This window comes from Stegostoma tigrinum, chromosome 8, assembly GCF_030684315.1.
Source record: "Stegostoma tigrinum isolate sSteTig4 chromosome 8, sSteTig4.hap1, whole genome shotgun sequence".
NCBI lineage: Eukaryota > Metazoa > Chordata > Chondrichthyes > Orectolobiformes > Stegostomatidae > Stegostoma > Stegostoma tigrinum.
In genome coordinates this window covers 371,932-378,587 of record NC_081361.1, presented here as the reverse complement: position 1 = coordinate 378,587, position 6,656 = coordinate 371,932, and the positions used below count along the sequence as shown (strand labels likewise).

Sequence of the window (6,656 nt, the reverse complement as noted above, 5' to 3'; positions counted from 1 at the left end):
GCTGTTTATTAGAACCAGGACAGACAGGGACCATGCACTTGTATCAATGGATTCCTGTATCTTTCGTCCTGGCATATTCCTTCATATCTTCGTTATATCAATATTGCTGCTCAATGGCAGCGTGTTTTTCCCAGCATTCTGGGCGGGAATGCATTTGCCCAGATGACAAAGTGTGGAGCTGGATGAACACAGCAGGCCAAGAAGCATTTTAGGAGCACAAGAGCTGATGTTTCAGACCCACACAAGTTATCTCGGATTCACCAGCATCTGCAGTCCCCATTATCTCTGAATGTATACGCCCACTTGTGCGCGCGCAATCTGAAGCGTTTCAAACATGCGCAGTACCGGAGGCAAAGGAGAACCGGAGGAATCGGATGAGGAGCAGGCGCGGTAAGGATTTGAAAGGTGAAAATTAGAAATCGAGTGAGTATTTCACTAATTGGGCGGAGAGGCTTTTTAAAATCTGACAGTAGCTACCGTCACTGAATTGAAAAATACCGATCCCTGTTTTGTCACGAATAGACTGGAATTGCTGAATTCCTTTGTTAGCCGAGGCAGGGCTGGGCGCCGCGAATGTTTTCTGAGCCGTGTGAGCCCACCATCTTTATCCGGGGCCAACTGGAAGCGGAGCGCGCGCATGTCCTTTACTTGTTGGGAACGGGGCGAGGGGAAGGCGAGCAGGATTTACGAACAGCAACTTCAAACCAAGAGAAATGCTTTTCTTTTTCTGTTCTGAATCTCTGTCCTGGATTGATCGTGATGGATTTTACACTCTTACAGATCAATGTCAGCAGAGGAATTTGGCAGACTTGAACCTCAGAAAGAGTGAAAGAGTAACTCGATTGATGAGGATCTGAATGTTATCAGCATCTGAATGTGGTAACGTTCAGGTATGTATGTATGTATGTATGTATGTATGTGTGTGTGTGTGTGTGTGTGTGTGTGTGTGTGTGTGTGTGCGCGCCTGTGGGAAAAGATTTGAGATATCAGAAAATGAGATACACTATCTGTGGTTAGATTACAGTTGATTAGCTGTTTTTAGTTCTCGGACTTGCTGTCAGGAACGGTCAAACAACTATGGAGTGGATGTAGCACAGATTCACCTGATTGATAACTGAATCTGTAGGTTTAGAATACAAGAAGGCCCATATTAAAAAAAATCAAAAAGTGCAAACCATTTAGCCCATGCCAAATGTCTGGAGCAATCCAGTCAGTCCTATTCCCTTGTTTTATCCCTGCACCTTTGCATTTTTCTCTCAAATGTTGATTCAGTATTTTTTTGAAATCAATCAACATCAAATTTGCTTTGACGAATTAATCTATTTATTACTTTCAAATATCTGTGCATGTGAATCCCTCAGACTCTGCACACTCTTTAGTGTTGTGTTATTGCCTCTTCCTATCCCTTCTGCTAAAACACATCACTTCATTCTGAGAGAGGTATCCCTGGAAATTGATTAAGAAGAAATATTTTTGATCAAAGTCTTGGGAATATGATTAGTGACTGTTAGCGGAGTTACAGAGAAACTATTTCCACTGAGTGGGGAATTGACGACGAGCAGTAACAGTCTGAACATGACATCAGTACCAGCATATTTCCAGGTCAAGTTTTCCAGATCCTTATAACTGTTTGATGGTTCAGGGACTGCAGAATTCCACATTCAATCTGGAAGATTGGAAAGTGTCAAATTGAAAGAAAGCTGCTGTGTGTTCAAGTCGTGCGAGCTTCATTAGAATGGCGCAGTAGTCTATCAGGGCAAACTGGTACAAAGGATGATGTCACATGAGCTGGAGAGATAGCTACATCGAAGACAGGGTGTAGCAGTGGAAAGATACTTTTCAGAATGGAGGGTTTTGATTAGTGGTGTTCCACAGGAATCAGTGCTGGGACCTCTGCTGTTTCTGGTCTATATGAATAACTTGGAAGAACACGTGGCTGGTCTAATCAATAAGTTTGCGGACAATACAAAGGTTGGTAGAGTTGCAGATAGTGAGAAGGATTGTCAGATGATACAGCAGAGTATAGATAAATTGGAGTTATGGGCAGAAAGATGACATGTAGTTTAATCTGGACAGATATGAGGGGATGTAATTTGGAAAGTCAGGTACAGGTTTAAATTATAGAGTAAATGGCAGAACTCTTACGAACATTGATATGCAGAAGGATCTGGGTGTGCAGGTCCACAGGCTACTGAAAGTGATGGTGCAGGTACATAATTTAGTATAAAAGGCCTTTGGGATGACTGCCTTCATTGGAAGGTGCAATGGCGATATGGACAGGCAAGTTATGCTGCTGCTTTGTAGAACTCTAGTCAGGCCACACTTAGAATATTGCATTCAGTTCTGGACACCACATGTGGATGTGGATGCTTTGGAGAGGGTATAGAATAGGTTTCCCAGGATGTTGCCTGGTTATGGGGGAGTTTAGCATTGAAGAAAGGTTGGAAAGACTTGGTTTGTTTACACTGGGACGCAGCAGGTTGAGAGGGTGGCCTGAGAGAAGTTTATAAGATCGTGAATGGCATGGATAGAGCGGAATGTATGAGACTTTTTCCTCCCAGGGCAGAGGGATAAATTACTAGAGGACACAAGTTCAAGCTGCAGGGGGAATGTGTGAAAGAGATAAGCAACACAAGCTTTTCACACAAAGGTTGCTGAGTTCCTGAAATGTGTTGCCACAGGAGGCAATGGAAGCGGACGCAGCAGCAGCAGTCAAGAAGCACATGGCTGAATACATGAACAGGAAGGGAAGAGAGGAATGTGGATCCTGTGAATCAAGGCATTTTTAGCATGGAGGGTTAGAATGTGTAGGCATAGGCTTGGAGTGCTAAAGGGCTGGTTCCTGTGCTATGTTGTTCTTTGTTCTTAACAGAGGATTTTGTCTGGATTGGGAAGCTGAAATGAAAGTCATGGCGCAGCTTGCAAACGGAATGGATTTTTTTTCTGCAGAATAATAACCCAATCTGTATTTTCTATTCACTATGTGGTACAGTCCCCGTCATAAGCAGTGAGGAAAGTAATTAAAATGTGTAAGGTACAAATGATTCATCATTTATTTTCTTCTTGCAAAACCTTGAAGATAGCCTGAAGAAAGATGTTATTTGCAGAGTAGGTTATATGATACAGAAAATCATTGGCAAAGTATTACATTCTAACTGAACTAGAGGCTAAAATAAACTCTGACTGTCAGAGTCCCTATTTTTTCAGCAGGTTTAATTTTTAATAAAATGCATTCTGACATATTGAGCAAGTCAATAATCTTTTCCAGTCTGAATCTGCTGCTCAGAGTCCTGGAAGTGATGGTTTTCCCATGCACCACCTGATCTTGTGTTTCTGTCTGGTGAGTTTGGGAGGTTGTTAGAATTACTGGCAGATGAATTAGATTACCTACAGTGTGGAAACAGGTCCTTCGGTCCAACAAGTCCACACCGCCCCTTGAAGCATCCCACCCAGACCCAGACCCATCCCCCAATAACCCACACCCCCCTGAACACTATGGGCAGTTTAGCATGGCCAATCCACCGAGCCTGCACATCTTTTGACTGTGGGAGAAAACCGACACAGACAGAGGGAGAATGTGCAAACTCCACAGACAGTCGCCCAAGGCTGGAATCGAACCCAGGTCCCTGGTGCTGTGAGGCTGCAGTGCTAACGACCGATCCACCGTGCTGCCCATATGAAGCCCATCTCCATTAATGCTCTCCCTATTTCTCAGTTTTCCCACAAAGAACACCTTTATGCAGCCCCAGATTTGGCAGCCAGTTCCTTTCACTGAAGCTCAATACTGAACCAGTTCTATTGTTATAACAATCCAAGAGCTTTCATGGTCACATTGTCCACTGTCTATTGCACAAATGATCAGATGTATTCAGTCCAGTTTTAAAGTTCTGCCTTTTTCCCTGTGGGTCATATTTTCTTCTTACTGTCTGTTATTCATTTTACAGGAAGTTGGAGCATTTGCAGTCAGTGAACTCAAATCTCGCTGCAGATTCTAACGAAATGTTGAATTCATCATGTCTTGAATATCATCAGGCTTTGATCATGGAAGCCAAAACCAGTGTTCACACTGAGAAACCATGGAAACGTGAGGACTGTGAGAAGGAATTCAAATATCCATCTTCCCTGGAAAGTCATCAGTGTGGTCACACTGGAGAGAGACCGTTCACCAGCCCTGACTGTGGAAAGGGATTCATTTGATCATCCAGTCTGCTGACACACCAGCAAGTTCATATAAGAGAGAGGCAGTTCATCTCCTCTGAGTGTGCGAAAGGATTCACTCACTCATCCCATCTGCTGACTCACCGGCACGTTCACACTGGGGAGAGACCTTTAAAATATCCACACTCTAGGAATTGCGAGAAAAGTTCGAGAGAACTAATATCTCACATTAGTGAGAAACCATTCAGGTGCTCTCACTGTGCGACTCGGTTCAAGCGATCATCTAAACTCCCAATACACCAGCACATTCACACTGGGGAGAGACCGTTCATCTATTCCATATGTAGGAAGTGTTTCATTCACTCATCTGACCTGGTGAAACACCAGAAAGTTCATTCTAATGAGAGACCTTTTTCAATGTTCAGACTGCAGGAAATGCTGTAAATGTTCTGGAGAACTGATGTCCCATCAACATGTTCACACTGTTGAGAGCCCAATAAGATACTCTCATGATGGGACTGGGTACAGATGAATATGTAACCTCGCTGTACACCAATGCATCCACACAGGGGAGATACCGTTCACTTGCTTCATGTGCAGGAAGAGATTCGTCAGGTCATTGTACCTGCTGAAACACGAGCAAGTTCATTCTGACCAGAGAATGTGGGAAATGGTATAAAGATTCTGAACAATTAGCCTCCATGAACTTGCTCACATTATTGAAATAACTTTGAATGTTCAGATTGCAGAAAATGCTTTAAAAGTCCTCAACAATTGATGATCCATCAATGTGTTGACACAGGTGAGAGACCGTTCCAGTGCTTTCACTTTCAAACTGGGTTCAGGTGATCATTTCACCTCATTGTATGCCAGTGATGTTCAGACTGGAGGGAGGTCGTTCGCCTGCATTGAATGTGGGAAGGGATTCACTCAAACACCCGACAACCCCCCCTGCTGCCCCCCCCCCAAAAAAAACATGAGTGAATTCACAAATAACCACAGTGGTTGCATTTTGCTATTAATTATGTTCGGTAATGAACACATTTCATTGTTGTCTGTTTCTACTGATGTTAAATTGACTTTCCTGAAAATATAGGTTTTTATTTTCTGAGTAAAAGGCAAATAAATTATCTTTGTATTTAACACAAAACTTACACTTTGTTTTCAAATGTCCCAAGCACAAGTTAGTTTCTTTTGGCCTTCTTAACGAGAGGATTCAGATACAGGAGCAGGAACGTCCTTCTGTGATTCCACAGGTCTCAGTGAGCCCATAGCTGGATTCTTGTGTGCAATTTTGGTCTCATTATTCTTGTGGAAGAATGCTTTGGCTGTGAAGGGAGTACAATGAAGGTTGACCAGAATGATTCCTGGGATGACAGGACTGACATGTGAAGAAAGACTGGATCAGTTAGGACTATATTCACTCGAGTTCAGAAGAGTGGTCTTTCATAGAAACAAAAGAATTCTGACAGGGCTACACAGGATAAACAGAGGAAGGCTGTTCTCAATAAACAGGGTGTCCAGAACCATGACTTTTAGGATATGGGCATACATGGGAGCATAAAGATGGGATCCTAGTGTCTCTTTAACCTGTCATCGACAAGCTATTTAGGACTGAGATAAGAAGAAATTTCCTCACCTCTGGAATTATCTGCCACAGAAAGCACCTGAAGCCAAAACATTGAATGTATTTAAGAAGGATTTGGATATAATCCTTGGGGTGAAAGGGATCAGAGTATGGAGAGAAAGCAGGAACAGATGGATGATCAGCCATGATCGTGTTAAATGTTGGAGCAGGTTTGAATGACCAAACGGCCGACCTCTATTTTCTTTGTCAATGGTTATTATTTTCCCAAATACTTTTTCTCTTCTGATCAATATTATGGTTCTTTCCTCCCCTTTTGTGCTGCTGAACTACTTAATTTTTTTGTAATGTTGTAAGTGTTCCCTACTGTGAAGATTGATTAAAATTATTTGTTTAACTCCCCTGCTCTTTCCTGGCTCCTCATTATCACTGACAAATCTCATTCTCTAAGGGGCCGATGTTCACAGCTCTCTTCTCTTTTTATCTTTTGAAATACTTCATTGACCACAGTATGTTTTCTCCTGTTATGGTTATTTCCTCCCCTTTTTGCTGCTTGACTATATTTGTGTATTTTAAAGTTGCAAGAATGCCCTAATGTGAATATTGTTGAAAAGTATTTGTTTAACTCTCCTGCCCTTTCCTAGCTCCTCAATGTTACCCTTTACAAAGCTCATTTTATAAGGGGCCGATGCTCACAGTTCTGTCCTCTCTTTATTTATTGAAATAATTAATCAACCACAATACACATTGTTCCTCCATAATCATCTATAAGGCCTTGTGTGGTGGCATTGTGAGAGAGGCCGAGCCACAACAATGTACAACAGTTCAATAATGTCCAACTGTATGCAAAAAAGGCAAGTTTCATCAAAGCTTTTTGTCTTGCACATTTCGGTTCATTCACAATAAGCACCAA

The 6,656-nt window shown here is 42.3% G+C and overlaps 1 long non-coding RNA gene across 1 annotated transcript; it reads left to right on the top strand.

Annotated features, from left to right (window-relative positions):
* The first annotated feature begins 316 nt into the window (after positions 1-316).
* Positions 317-6,144, top strand: LOC132209867 (uncharacterized). Its single transcript, XR_009445998.1, has 3 exons — positions 317-423; positions 781-890; positions 3,945-6,144. It is a non-coding gene; the product is annotated as an uncharacterized LOC132209867 (long non-coding RNA).
* The last annotated feature ends 512 nt before the right edge of the window (positions 6,145-6,656 follow it).